This window comes from Argentina silus (assembly GCF_951799395.1).
Source record: "Argentina silus genome assembly, chromosome: Y".
Taxonomy (NCBI): domain Eukaryota; kingdom Metazoa; phylum Chordata; class Actinopteri; order Argentiniformes; family Argentinidae; genus Argentina; species Argentina silus.
Window position 1 is genome coordinate 4,217,475 of NC_139654.1, and position 15,925 is coordinate 4,233,399.

At 46.8% G+C, this 15,925-nt stretch overlaps 1 protein-coding gene and 1 pseudogene across 2 annotated transcripts in view; both read left to right on the plus strand.

The window, feature by feature from the left end:
- LOC310823733 (uncharacterized protein) overlaps nucleotides 1-15,925 on the plus strand; it is a 566,003-nt gene that overhangs the window by 521,702 nt on the left and 28,376 nt on the right. The window lies entirely within an intron of this gene.
- On the plus strand, nucleotides 1,958-13,001 carry LOC310823614 (glutamate--cysteine ligase regulatory subunit-like; annotated as a pseudogene). Its single transcript has 7 exons — nucleotides 1,958-2,077; nucleotides 3,530-3,595; nucleotides 5,707-5,781; nucleotides 6,101-6,149; nucleotides 6,401-6,611; nucleotides 7,429-7,543; nucleotides 12,976-13,001. The product of its transcript is annotated as a glutamate--cysteine ligase regulatory subunit-like (transcript).

Consider the following 15,925-nt stretch of genomic DNA (forward strand, 5'->3'; position numbering starts at 1 on the left):
AACATCAGTGTAATAGAACATTAGTGTAATAGAACAGTGTAATAGAACATCAGTGTAATAGAACATTAGTGTAATAGAACATCAGTGTAATAGAACATTAGTGTAATAGAACATTAGTGTAATAGAACAGTGTAATAGAACATCAGTGTAATAGAACATCAGTGTAATTGAACATCAGTGTAATAGAACATCAGTGTAATTGAACATTAGTGTAATAGAACATTAGTGTAATAGAACATTAGTATAATAAAACGTTAGTGTAATAGAACATTAGTGTAATAGAACATTAGTGTAATAGAACATCAGTGTAATAAAACATTAGTGTAATTGAACATTAGTGTAATAGAACATTTATGTAATAGAACATTAGTGTAATAGAACATTTATGTAATAGAACAGTGTAATAGAACATTAGTATAATAGAATATTAGTATAATAGAACATTAGTATATTAGAACATTAGTATAATAGAACATCAGTGGAAACCAAAGGGGACGTTTTCTTTCCAGTGTTAACACTTCACTTAGCAATGTCATGACAACCCAAATGTGCAGACAGGCCTAGGAGACGAGTTAACCTTGACCCTAACCCTGACTCTAACCCTGACCCTGACCCTGACTCTGACCCTAACCCTAACTCTGACCCTGAACCTGACTCTGACCCTGAACCTGACTCTGACCCTAACCCTAACTCTAACCCTGACCCTAACCCTAAACCCTGACCCTAACCCTAACCCTAGGGGATGAGTTAACTTTAACCCTAACCCTTAACCCTGACCCTAACCCTAGGGCTAGTAGAACCATGTAGTTAGGCTCTTCAAACCCACCTCCTCGTTGCTAGGCAACCCCCCCCCTTTTCCCTCCACCGTTCGTATTTTACGACATTTTTTAGAAAAAAATGTTTTATGAAACTCCTTCAAACCACACAATCTCCCCACCCCCTCGTTGCTAGGTAACCCACCATATCCCGTCCCTTTCCGACATTTTCTTTTCCTTTACGACATTCCCTCAAACACACCAACCTCCCTTATTTTACGACATTTACTATTATTATTATTATTATTATTATTATTATTATTATTATTATTATTATTATTATTATATCTTTACGACATTTACTTCTTCTTTACGAGAGAAGGGGAGACAGACACCATGGAAACCACCACCACCACCGACACCGGCGGCTCCTCTGGTACTCGTAGCGGGTCCTCTGGGACCGTCTCCCCCGGTGGTACCGTCTCCTCTACCGGCTCTGAGGCTAATGATAACGGGGCTAACTAACGAAGCTAACCAATTTACCTACCGAGTGCAGTGTTGACGGGGTGCTAAAGGCTAATGCTAACTGGCTCTAACGAACTGACCGTGTGTGTGTGTGTGTGTGTGGAAACGCGTCGTGTCATCATTACTCGACCTTCCCTCAAACCCACCCCCTCGTTGCTAGGCAACCCATCCCCTTTCCCTCCACCGTTCGTATTTGTTTTGAAAAAATATTTTTACGACAGTCCTTCAAACCACACACACACTCTCCCCACCCCCTCGTTGCTAGGTAACCCACCATATCCCGTCCCTTTCCGACATTTTCTTTTCCTTTACGACATTCCCTCAAACCCACCAACTGTTCCTCGTTGCTAGACAACCCCACCCCTCCCTCATTTTACGATATATTTTTATTATTATTATTATATCTTTACGACATTTACTTCTTCTTTACGAGAGAACGGGAGACAGACACCATGGAAACCACCGACACCGGCGGCTCCTCTGGTACTCGTAGCGGGTCCTCTGGGACCATCTCCCCCGGTGGTACCGTCTCCTCTACCGGCTCCTTCGGCGGCTCTGGGACCGGCTCCTCCGGCGGCTCTGGGACCGTCTCCTCCGGCGGCTCTGGGACCGTCTCCTCCGGCGGCTCTGGGACCGTCTCCTCCGGCGGCTCTGGGACCGTCTCCTCCGGCTCCTCCTCTGGTACCGGTACCCGGACCTCGTTTCTGACCCGGGCCACGACGCTCAACCTCCACACCGGGAACCTCGTCAACCGGAGCCGGCTGAAGAAGAAGTGTCCGTCGTCCCCGAGTGAGGAGGTAAGAAGGGCGGGGGGGGGGTCGGGAGGCTAGAGGCTAATGCTAACGGGGCTAACGAAGCTAACGAATTTACCTACCGAGTGCAGTGTTGACGGGGTGCTAAAGGCTAATGCTAACGGGGCTAACGAATTTACCTACAGAGCGCAGTGTTGACGAGGTGCTAAAGGCGAATGCTAACTGGCTCTAACGAACTGACCGTGTGTGTGTGTGTGTATTATGAATGTGATTAAATAAATACTAAATATGTCGTTTTATTGTCATTTTCTGTCTGTCTGTCTGACCTGTTGTTGCCGTTCAGCTCCAGGATTATATCCGCGCCACGCTGTCTCTGACCTGTCTGTCTCTCTATCTGACCTGTCTCTCTCTGTCTGTCTGTCTGACCTGTATGTCTTTTGTTGCCCTCCAGCTCCAGGATTGTATCCGCGCCATGCTGTCTCTGACCTGTCTGTCCCTCTGTCTTATCTGTCTGTCTATCTGTCTGTCTGTCTGTTTCTCTCTGACCTGTCTGTCTCTCCATCTGACCTGTCTGTCTGTTGTTGCCGTAGCTCCAGGACTGTATCCGCGCCACGCTGAGTGACTGGTCCTCCGAGACGCCGTCGGCCGGGGAGAAGGTGAGACTCATCCCTCTCTTCTCTCCCTCCCTCCTTTCCTGTCTCTCTCTCTCTCCCTCCTTCCCTCCCTCCTTTCCTCCTGTCTCTCTCTTCTTTCCCTCCTTTCCTGTCTTCCTTCCTTCCTTCCCTCCTGTCTCTCCCTCCCTCCCTCCTGTCTCTCTCCCTCTCTCCCTCCTTCCCTCCCTCCTGTCTCTCTCTCTCTCTCCTTCTCTCCCTCATTCCCTTCCCTCCTTTCCTGTTTCCTGTCTTCTTTCCTTACTGTCGGCGGAGGAGAAGGTGAGACTCATCCCTCTCTTCCTTTACTTCGTCTCTCTCTGGATGCTCCACACACACACACACGCACACCCACACACACGCGCGCCCAGAGGCGTCAATGTTTAGTGAGTCAAGTGACAATGTGTGTGTGTGTGAGAGAGAGGGAGACACACACACACACACACACACACACACACACACACAGACACACACACACACACACACACGCGTCAATGTTTAGTGAGTCAAGTGACAACGTGTGTGTGTGTGTGTGTGTGGGTGCTCCTGAGACAGGGAGAGAGAGAGGGAGACACATACACACTCACATACACACACACACACACACACACACACACACACACACACACACACACACAGAGACACACACACACTCACACAGACATACACACACACACACACACACACACTCACACAGACATACACACACACACACTCACACTGTCTGACCTGTCTGTCCCTCTGTCTGTCTGTCTGTCTGTCAGTCTCTGACCTGTCTGTCTGTCTGTCTGTTTGTCTCTGACCTGTCTGTCTCTCCATCTGACCTGTCTGTCTGTTGTTGCCGTAGCTCCAGGACTGTATCCGCGCCACGCTGAGTGACTGGTCCTCTGAGACGCCGTCGGCCGGGGAGAAGGTGAGACTCATCCCTCTCTTCTCTCCCTCCCTCCCTCCCTCCTTTCCTGTCTCTCTCTTCCTTCCCTCCTTTCTTGTCTTCCTTACTTCCTTCCCTCCTGTCTCTCCCTCCCTCCTGTCTCTCTCCCTCCCTCCTTCCCTCCCTCCTGTCTCTCTCCCTCCCTCCCTCCCTCCTTCTTTCCTTCTCTCCCTCCCTCCTGTCTCTCTCTCTCTCTCCTTCCCTCCCCCCTTCTCTCCCTCCCTCCCTCCTGTCTCTCTCTCTCCCTCCTTCTCCCCTCCTTCTCCCCTCCCTCCCTCCCTCCCTCCTGTCTCTCTCTCTCTCTCTCCTTCCCTCCCTCCTTCCCTTCCCTCCTTTCCTGTTTCCTCTCTTCTTTCCTTACTGTCGGCGAAGGAGAAGGTGAGACTCATCCCTCTCTTCCTTCCTTCCTTCCTTCCTTCCTTCCTTCCCTCCCTCCTTTCCTTCGTCTCTCTCTGGATGCTCCACACACACACACACACGCACACCCACACACACGCGCGCCCAGAGGCGTCAATGTTTAGTGAGTCAAGTGACAACGTGTGTGTGTGAGAGAGAGAGAGGGAGACACACACACACACACACACACAGATAGACAGACAGACACACTCACACAGACACACACACTCACTCACACAGACACACTGTGGGAGCCTGGTCGACAGGCGCAACAGCGGGTCAACCAATGAGAATAGAAACAGGCGGAAACAGGGGTTGCGGTGAAATCAACGTAGGGTTTTATTTCTAAGGTGCGGGGAAAAGGGAGAGGCGAAAGGCAACTCAAATCTTCACCGGGTTGGCGGTTGGCGCTACGGCGCTCCGCCGGGTTCTTCTTGTCGTCAGAGAGAGAGAAAGAGAGACAGGCCAAAGTTAGTGGGATATCGGGTCCCTTTCACTGACCTCTTCCTCCGGTCGGTTGGGGGGTTCCTCTCCGTCTTCCAGGCTTTCTCTCCCGTTTGGCTTATGAGACTGGCTTAGCAGGTGTCTGGTCTCGACTCGTTCCTCCAGCCAGTCTGTCTTCAGCTTGTCCTGGGGAGTTTAAAAGGCCTCAGGATCGCCGAGCTGACTCAGCGCACCTGTGAGCGGTGAGCTGAGTCATCTGATTGGTGGCGGAGTCTCCAGGACATAGAACTGGGATAGTACCTCCCATCCAGCACGACACCCCATGGCTGCCTTTGCCTCCCCCTTGTGGCCACCAGGTGTCTCTGTGGGGCACTGCTCACCGGCTGGGCCATCACAACACACAGACACACACACACACACACTCACACACACACTCACTCACACAGACACACACAGACACACACACATGCCCAGAGGCGTCAATGTTTAGTGAGTCAAGTGACAACGTGTGTGTGTGTGTGTGTGTGTGTGTGTGTGTGTGTGTGTGTGGGTGGGTGCTCCTGAGACAGGGAGAGAGAGAGGAAGACACACACACACTCACATACACACAGACACACACACACACACTCACACAGACATACACACACTCACACAGACATACACAGACACACTCACACAGACACACACACAGGCAGGGAGACGGGGGGGAGGCAGGTTTGGGGGGGAGGGTTGAACAGGGAGGGAGGGAGGTTCTGCTGAGGTCAGCTAATCTCTCTCTCTTTCTCTCCCTCTCTCTAGTTCGACTAGTCTGGTCTGTCTCTAACCTGGACTGCTCCCCCCTCCCAGGCACGCCTGGCTGTCTTTCTGTAATCTGTCTGTCCTGAACCTGTCTGTCTCTCAGACCTGTCTGTCTCTCCAGGAGTCTGACGTCCTAGACTGTTCCACCCCCCACGTGGCCGAGGCCATCACGCCTGTCTGTCTCTCTGTCTGTCTGTCTCTAACTTGTCTCTCTCTCTCTAACCTGTCTGTCTGTTTACCTGTGTCTCTCTCTCTGACCTGTCTGTCTCTCCAGGAGTCTGACGTCCTGGACTGCTCCACCCCCCATGCGGCCGAGGCCACCATCATGCTTGTCTGTCTCTCTCTCTCTGACCTGTCTGTCTCTCTCTCTCTAACCTGTCTCTCTGTTTACCTGTCTCTCTCTCACCTGTCTTTCTCTAACCTGTCTGTCTCTAACCTGTCTGTCTCTCCAGGAGTCTGACGTCCTGGACTGCTCCACCCCCCAGGCGGCCGAGGCCACCATCACACCGGAGGAGAGGGAGGAGCTGAAGGTGTCTGGTACGCTACGACAAGCTAACGCAGGCTAACGCTACGCTAAGGCAGGGTAAGACAGGTTAACGCAGGCTAAGACAGGCTCACGCACGCTAACACACACCACGATAACACATGCTAATAAATGCTAGTGCATGCTATCACCGGCTCACACGCACCACGATAACACACGCTAACCCAGGGCTAACAAACGATACCAGCCCATGATTACACACGACGCGACCACACGTTAACACAGGCTAACAAATGACACCAGCACATGCTAACACAGGCTAACCTAGGCTAACCCACGCTAACGTTGTCGTTGCAGTCAAGCTGTTCCTGTGCGAGTCGGACCAGTCGTCCATCAGGCAGGCTGTCGACATGGGTGAGTCCTGCCTGTTTGTCTGTCTGTCTGCCTGTTTGGCTGTCTGCTTGTCTGTCTGTTTGTTTGGCTGGCTGGCTGGCTGTCTGCCTGTCTGTCTCTCTCTTTACCTGTTTGTCTCTCCCCTCCACAGCCTGTCTCACCCTCGCCCTGTCGACCAGGAGGACAACATCCCCCCCCCCCCCCACACCCAGACCCTCTCGGACCTCTAACCTGTCTTTCTCTCCCTAACCTGTCTCCCTCCCCCCCAACAGCCTGTCTCACTCTCGCCCTCTCCCAACTCGACTCGGTCATCCTGGCGCCCGCCCCCCCCCCCCGGGGGCCGACCACGCCCCCCAGACCCTCTCGGACCTGCAGCCGGCATGGGTTTTCTTGGAAACGCTGGTGGCGTCCGGGAAGGTGGTCGCCATCGGGACGTCGGACCTGGACAAGGGCCTCCTGGAGGAGCTGCACAACTGGGCCCAGGTGGGTGTCTGTCTGTCTTTCTCTGGCCTGTCTGTTTGTCCTGGACGGTGTGTGTGTCTGTCTGTCTGTCTCTCTCTCTCTCTCGCTCTATCCCTGACCTGTCTGTCTGTCCTGGACAAGGGCCTCCTGGAGGAGTTGTACGACTGGGACCAGGTGGGTGTCTGTCTGTCTGATCTGTCTGTCTGTCCTGGACAAGGGCCTCCTGGAGGAGCGCTACGACTGGGCCCAGGTGGGTGTCTGTCTCTGTCTCTGAACTGTCTGTCTGTCTGTCCTGTGCTGGGGGTATCTGTCTCTCCCTGACCTGTCTGTCTCTCTCTCCATGTCCAAGGTGAAACCCCACCAGTAACCAGGTCAAACTGAGTGCGTATGCCAACTGTCTGTCTCTCTTTCTCTCTCTCTCTTTCTCTCTGTCCCTGTCCTGTCTCTCTCTCTCTGTCCCAACCAAGCAGTTAACAGTGTCTGTCTGTCTGTCTCTCTCTCTCTGTCCCTGACCTGTCTGTCTGTCCCTGACCTGTCTCTCTCTCTCTCTCTCTCTCTCTCCCCCGTATCCAAGGTGAAGACCACCAGTAATCAGGTCAACCTGGCGTCCTGTTGTGTGATGCCCCCCGATCTGATGGCCTGTATGTCTCTCTGTCCCTGACCTGTCTGTCTCTCCCTGACCTGTCTCTCTCTCTTCCGTATCCAAGGTGAAGCCCACCAGTAACCAGGTCAACCTGGCGTCCTGTTCTGTGATGCCCCCCGATCTGATGGCCTGTCTGTCTCTCTGTCCCTGACCTGTCTGTCTCTCTGACCTGTCTCTCTCTCTCCCGTATCCAAGTTGAAGCCCATCAGCAACCAGGTCAACCTGGCGTCCTGTTGTGTGATGCCCCCCGATCTGACGGCATATGCCAAGCAGGCGGGGGTCCAGCTACTGACCCACAACGACCCCAAAGGTGGGTGTCTGTCTGTGATCTGTCTGTCTGTGATCAATTTGTCTGGGGGTGTCTGTCTGTCTGTCTCTCTTTCTCTCTCTCTGTCCCTGAGCTGTCTGTCTCTCTCTGACCTGTCTGTCCCCCCTCTAACCTAACCTCCCTCTTCATCTGAGCTGTCTGTCTCTCTCTGACCTGTCTCTCTCTCTCCCTCCCTCTCTTTCCATGTCTGTCTCTCCCTCTAACCTGTCTCTCTCTCTCTCTCCCTCTCTTTCCATGTCTGTCTCTCCCTCTAACCTGTCTGTAACCTAGGTTAAAATAGCCATAAACAGATACTTGAATAAATAACAGTAAAAATATTTCTGAATAAATATTCTGACATTAGAAATAAAAGTCCATGATTTAGTCTAATAAATAGGATTAAAAATAATTCGTTTCAATATTGATTTTTACAGGAAGTTTTGTCACTTAAACTAGTCAGCCAATCAGAATGGCTGGTTGCAACTTCCTTTTTCATTGAGAATGCTAGTCAGAGACGAAGCAAGTTGAGCGAAAGCTAGTGGAACTAACCAGTGAGCAAAATAACAGCAAAACCGAGTGAAAACGTTTATTTTCTTTGATTTGAAAGTGTTTTATGTTGTATTCTGTCTGCAAAGGTAGACTGTGGTTTATTTAGACATTATATAAGAGAGTAAAACCGTGTCTTATCCGGAGCCACGCTCCCGCTGGCGAGCCTCCTACATTCTTGAGAAGAACCATCGGATCATCATCACGTTGCATCCACAAGATTCATCTACATTCTGGAGAAGAACAAGGACTCTTTCATCGGATTTGCGGTAGGACTGTGTAAAGCCTTCGTTATTTCGTTGCAAGAGGATTCGTTTGGACTTTAATTTGCGGTAAGCGTGGACTCAATGAAAACTAAGTTCGCACGTGGCATTCGCTGGACTGTTTCGCCTGGTTGCTAGCAAGGTTGAATTCGTTGACCGTTGCATACGGTCTATGATTGAATTGCATTGTTGCCTGAAAAGATTGATTAGCATTTAACTTGATACTTGATAGTTATTCACTATACGTTCATAGCCTTGATGTTAATGTTGAATGGTGAATGTTTTAATTGATGTTTGATGGTATTATTGTTATCCTACTGGTTTCATGCTAATGCCAAACTGATTTTGATTTTGTTTCTGAACTCGCTAAACATAGTAGCTCACTGGTTTATATTGCTAAAATAGGAGATTAATACTTGATACTTGATTCTAAATAGGCCTAGTGAAAATATTGATTTAATGAAGATTTAAAAGATCTTAATGATACTTAGATAGAATAATCTTATGGAAAAGTAAGATAGCCATTGAACTTAAAATAGTTAACTATTGAAATTAGAAACCAAATAGAACTTTAAAAGAAACTTTAACCGAGACTTCACTTTAGAAATATTTTCTTGAACTGAGAGACTTTGTTTTTCTTGATATTCCTTAAAGAAGAGGTTTATTATTGACCCATTTGCATTTAGATGCAATTGTTTTCAGTATTCAATGTATGTATGTGTAATGTAAACTGTCTTATGGTACCAATTTTCTACTTCTAACTTTTTCTACAAATGTGTATAAACAAGCCGGCATTTAAAACTTACTTGATGGTCTGTGGTGTGTCTGATTATTATTTTGCTATTATTACTGTTTTAACTACTACTGCTCCCTACGAGCCTAGTCACTGGTCCTAACATAGCATACTTATCTACAACTCGAGGTAAGTGTTACATGTCTCTCTCTCTCTCTCTCTCTCCTTCCAGAGCTTATCTCGGTGGCGGGCTTCCAGGAGGCGCTGTCTCTCTCTCTCTGACCCGTCTGTCTATCTGTCTGTCTTTGACATGTCTGTCTCCCCTCTAACCTGTCTCTCTCTCTCTCCCTCCCCCCTCTCCCTCTGAGCTGTCTGTCTGTCTTTGACCTGTCTCTCTCCCCCTAACCTGTCTTTCTCTAACCTGTCTGTCTCTCTGTCGTCTTCCAGAGCTCATCACGTCGGCGGGCTTCCAGGAGGCGCTCCGTGAGAGCGCGGCGTTAGCAACGGCGTCCCACGGCGACCCCGACCGCGACCGCTGTGACGCGGCGTCGGCGTGGCGTGGCGCCTCCGCTGGGTCCTGCGCTACGCCATCATCGTCAAGAGCTGCGGCATCATCAAGGCCAAGGGCTACCCGGTCCACGCCACCCGGGTAGCGTAGCGTAGCATAGCATAGTCTGGTGTTGTCGAGGCTAGCATAGTGTAGTGTAGCCTTAGCGTAGCATCGTGTAGCCTTGGTTAGCCTGGTTAGCGTAGCGCGGACGACACCTTGGTTAAGTTGAAAGACTTAGCTACGGTTAGTAGCTAAGTCACATGTATGTAATGTGATGTCATGTATGTAATGCTTATGGAGTTGATGGTGGATTAAATCTGTTCCATCAGTTTTCCAGCGACTGACAGAGAGCAGAAACACGCTGCATGGCGCCATCTGTTGGTCGACTGTCGACAGCACAACACATGAGGCCAATGGAGGAAAGCAGAACCATGTGAGAAGATTTCCTCTTCAGTGGTTGAACCTTTCACACATCTGGCACTCCGGATTGTTTCAGCAGCGTAAAAACAAAATGCATTTTTAAATGTTCCAATGTATTTCTATGGGACTGTTAGGGATAGGAATGTATTTCTATGGGACTGTTAGGGATAGGAATGTATTTCTATGGGACTGTTAGGGTTAGGAATGTATTTCTATGGGACTGTTAGGGTTAGGAATGTATTTCTATGGGACTGTTAGGGATAGGAATGTATTTCTATGGGACTGTTAGGGTTAGGAATGTATTTCTATGGGACTGTTAGGGATAGGAATGTATTTCTATGGGACTGTTAGGGTTAGGAATGTATTTCTATGGGACTGTTCGGTGCCAACATGTTTGACAACATGGTAAGTTAGTGAGTTTCGTTTCTAGGCACACTAGATCGTATCCAGGGGTAATAGAACATTAGTTTAATAGAACAGTATAATAGAACATTAGTGTAATAGAACATTAGTGTAATAGAACATTAGTGTAAAAGAACATTAGTTTAATAGAACAGTGTAATAGAACATTAGTGTAATAGAACATCAGTGTAATAGAACATTAGTGTAATAGAACGTTAGTTTAATAGAACATTAGTGTAATAGAACATTAGTGTAATAGAACGTTAGTATAATAGAACATTAGTTTAATAGAACATTAGTATAATAGAACATTAGTGTAATAGAACATTAGTGTAATAGAACATCAGTGTAATAGAACATTAGTGTAATAGAACGTTAGTTTAATAGAACATTAGTGTAATAGAACATTAGTGTAATAGAACGTTAGTATAATAGAACATTAGTTTAATAGAACATTAGTATAATAGAACATTAGTGTAATAGAACATTAGTGTAATAGAACGTTAGTTTAATAGAACATTAGTGTAATAGAACATTAGTATAATAGAACATTAGTGTAATAGAACGTTAGTATAATAGAACATTAGTGTAATAGAACATTAGTGTAATAGAACATTAGTGTAATAGAACAGTGTAATAGAACGTTAGTTTAATAGAACAGTGTAATAGAACATTAGTATAATAGAACATTAGTGTAATAGAACGTTAGTATAATAGAACATTAGTGTAATAGAACATTAGTATAATAGAACATTAGTGTAATAGAACGTTAGTATAATAGAACATTAGTGTAATAGAACATTAGTATAATAGAACATTAGTGTAATAGAACGTTAGTATAATAGAACATTAGTGTAATAGAACATTAGTGTGAACCAAAGGGGACGTTTTCTTTCCAGTGTTAACACTTCCCTTAGCAACGTCATGACAACCCAAATGTGCAGACAGGCCTAGGAGACGCTGAGAAAATCACCAGGACTCCACTGCCCTCTCTGCAGAGCATCTACCACCGCAGAGTCCACAGGAGAGCCGCCTCCATCCTCAAGGACCCCACCCACCCCCAGCACGGACTGTTCACACTTCTACCCTCAGGCCGGAGGTACAGAAGTGTTAAATGCAGGACCACCAGACTGAAGAACTCCTTCTTTCCCACTGCCATCAGACTCCTAAACAACCCATAGGAGATTAATATAACCTTACTACCTCAAATAACTGAATTTTCCAGTTTGCATAATTGCACTGCTACATTTGCACTGTTTTATTATTATTATTGCTGCTATTTTATTTTATGCCTTAAATTTTGCTGTCTTGTACATTTGTTTAGTATATATTGTATATTCTTTAGTATTGTATATTTTACATTGGTTGGCATTCTGCGGACAGCAAAGCAAGAATTTCATTGTACAGGGAAACATGTTTTCTACTGTGCATATGATAATAAACACTTTGAATCTTGAATCTTGAATCTTAACCCTGACCCTGACTCTAACCCTAACCCTAACCCTAACCCTAACTCTAACTCTAACTCTAACCCTGACCCTGACCCTGACCCTGACTCTAACCCTAACTCTAACTCTAACTCTAACCCTGACCCTAACCCTAACCCTGACCCAAACTCTAACCCTAACTCTAACCCTGACCCTGACCCAAACTCTAACCCTAACTCTAACTCTAACCCTGACCCTGAACCTGACCCAAACCCTAATCATAACCCCAACCCTAACCCGAACCCTGGGACGTTCTCTGTCTCCTTGCAGTAATCTAGAGCAGGAGTCCCCAATTACCGGGCCGCGGACCAGTTTCGGCCGTGGATCATTTAGTACCGGGCCGCACAGAAAAAATAAAAACATTTTAATTTGTATTTTATTTCCATTTTATTGACTATCGCAGTCTGCAGGGTGTTTGAAAAATGACCACTTCCATCTGTGCCACTTTTCCACACTTCTCAGTCGCAGTTTTTTTTCCATGCATCGATAAATGAAGCCCACAAGCTAACCCAGCAAAAATTAGTAAAAAACAAACATTGCTGGAGAGATTCTTTGAAAAGGGGGAAAGACTCTATGATGAGACAGCAGAAGACTCCTAGACTGCCAAAAAAAAAAGAAAGCTGCATTTAAAAGAAAATACCTAAGAGTCCTACTTAAATTACGGGTTCATCGCAACAGGTGATTGACATGCCCCAAGCCCGCTCTGTATAATATGTGGCGACCGGCTATCCAACGAGGCCATGAAGCCTTCAAAACTGCTTCGCCACGTAGAGACCAAGCACCCTGCATTAAAAGACAAGTCTTTGGTGTTTTTTTTAAAGAAAAAAACATGAACACGAAGGACAGAAGCAATTATTGAAGGCCACCACATCATCAAATGTGTCTGCACTGAGAGCATCATTCTTAGTGGCTAACCGCATTGCCAAGGCTAAGAAGCCCTTCACTATTGGTGAAGAGTTGATCATGCCTGCCGGTAAGGACACTTCGGGTGTCACTGTCTCCCATCACCCCTAGATGGGACCGTCTCGTTGCAGGGAAACAAGCTCAGTGCTCCCACTGATTCTGTATTATGGTGAGTTGAGTCACTTTTACATTATAAATGTAATAATTAAATGAATAATTAAATTATATAATATGCACTTTATTGTGTTTTGTTATGTGCGTGATTCTTTCCCCCCCGGTCCGTGGAAAAATAGTCTTGCATGAAACTGGTCCGTGGTGCAAAAAAGGTTGAGGACCGCTGCTCTAGAGCAGGAGTGCCCAACCAGTCGATCGCGGTCTACTGGTAGACCGCGGCCTGATCCCAAGTCGATCACGAGGGGTGTAGGAAAAAATGAAAAAAAAAAAGATTTTTTTATGTGTAACTGTAAACTGTTTTGTTTTGTTGTAGTTATGCGTCGTTGGATATGTTTTGTTTTGTGTGTGTGTGTGTGTGTGTGTTATATTTTGTATTAAATGTACACTACAGCCTATCATGAGTCCTTGCCTGCGCACCCTATCAGTCTCTTAAACACGTCCACAAAAAAAAAAAAAGTAGGTCACGTTTAACCTACTGTAGCGCGAGACATGCATGATAGTAAGTTGACAGCTGTCAACAGTAGCTAGCAGCTAGCGATCAGAGCGGTTACGCACTCCTAAACTTTAACATGTCTGAGGGGAAACGAGCCAAGACCTACCATTTTCACCCTGAATGGGAGGAAGATTATTTTTGTGTTTATTCTCATTCAAAGCCTGTTTGTTTGATCTGCAATGCAACGGTGGCGTTGGCAAAGAAAGGGAATCTGGAGCGGCATTTTAAAACGGTACCCGGGAGCTACGAGAGGGATTTCCCTGCAAAAACGCCTTTACGCGCCACAAAAGTGCGGGATTTGAAAGCACAGCTTGCAGCACGGCAGTCAATCTTCACCAAACCGAAGACCCAGGGTAAGGCCGCAACTATTGCTTCCTATCGCGTCAGTCACGTCCTTGCTAAACACAAGAAGCCATTCAAAGACAGCGATATTGTGAAGGAAGCCTTTCTCGAGGCAGCGGATAGCCTTTTTGACGACTTTAAAAATAAAACCGAGATCGTGAAGGCCATTAAAGAAGTGCAACTCTCCCGCAATACGACTACAAGGCGATGTGAGGGAATGGCTGTGGATGTGGAGGAGCAACTGAGGAAGGATATTGACGCGTGAGTGCTTTTCCCTCCAATTTGACGAGTCGACTGATATGGTGGATGTGGCACAATTGTGTGTTTTCATCAGGATGGTTTTTGAAGACATGAGCGCCAAGGAAGAGCTACTCACCATTTTGCCATTAAAAGGACACACCAGAGGTGAGGATATGTTTAATGCTTTCATGGGATTTGTTAGCGAGACAAAACTGCCGCTCTTCAAGCTGATCTCCATCACAACTGATGGGGCGCCTGCTATGATGGGCCGCACCAGTGGGTTCATTGCAAAGAAAGTGAATCTTTCCCAGATATCCTGAATTATCATTGTATAATTCACCAGCAAGCGTTGTGTGGAAAGATTTCAAATATGAAAGAAGTGATGGATATTGCAATGAAGATTGTGTGTTCAGTTCGGGCCAGGAGTCTGCAGAGAAGGCTTTTCCGTGCTCACTTGGAGGAGAATGATGCTGAGCACACACGCCTTGCAACCAGCTCCTACACTCCTGACTACGAGAAGCTAGCCTCCTCCTCCCAGTGTCAGGTCTCCCACTAAGGTAGGAAGTGATTTCCTTTTTTCAAACTCAGAGTGTTACGTTCCCACTCCTACATGTGCATGTATCCTTGTTGTGTTTTGTGTTTCCTTCTGTTTTTCCCTTACCCTGTCACTCTACATTCAGGTGTCCGTCAGCAATTGGCCATTCGTCCCCATCAGTCATCACTGTTCCTGACCAATCAGAGGGCTGTCCGTGTCCTTTAAAAGCTCCGCTGGACTTCCCCTCGGGAGTCAACCCATTTTCACCGTAGTCTTGTGTTTGCTGTCGACTCACTGTTGCCTGGTTGATCGAAACCTCCAACGTACTTGTTTACATCTAGTTTTCTTTTGTTATATTTACGTCATTGTTTACTTATTGTTTTTCTCATAATTTGTCTGTCTGTTAATTGTACGCCATAGGGGTAAGGTGAATAGGTAAGAGACCCATGGGTTTACATTTCCAACACGTAGGCTCACCTCTGTTACAATTCACCAGGTTAGGAGTGGGTGCCGCCCCATGTATGTTCTAGTCTAGTGTAGCATAGCACTTTAGCATAGCCCTGATAGTATAGCTTACTATTGCACTAGTTTAGGACATCACTTTTGTTTATGATTTCTTTGCTTTGGCACCGCTCAAAAAAAGTTCCCTTTTCTCCTTGGCGTGTGTCTTGTGTTGTGTTTTCCCTGAGGAAACAAATAACTGTACATAGTTGAATTGTGGTTTGTGGTTGTTTAATTCCTACAATAAGTCTGATGTACTACCTTTTTGTTGCGACTCCTCTACCGCCCCTAGACGTAGACGAGTTTTCATCTGGAGTCGTAACACAGAGATCTACCTGTTTTGTATCTGGTTTATTTTTCTGTTTGGTTCATATTAAGGTCAGTTATGGCTATTGCTCATCATGCAGATTGGCGTGTGTGTGTGTGTGTGTGTGAGAGAGAGAGCGGGTTTGTGCTACAGCACACTATGCAAACTGGCAACTGTGTGAGAGGAATTTGTCTGTGTGTGTGTTTGAGAGAGGGAGGGTTTGTGATGTGATGTCTAGTGGTTGTGTGACAACAAGAAAAAGTGTTGTGAGGTTAGTTACTGCAGGCTGGAAACGATGTGTGTGGGTTTGCGATGTTGACACTGGACTGGTAGATCTCGGGAGGTTGGCGACTTGAAAAGTAGATCTTGGGTCAAAAAAGGTTGGGCACCCCTGCTCTAGAGGAATTAATTGCCAGCAGAGGGCGCTGCTGTTAAATGTCAATAGTGGCAGAGAGTTTTTCATGATCATTATTTCCTTTTTCTTTGAAC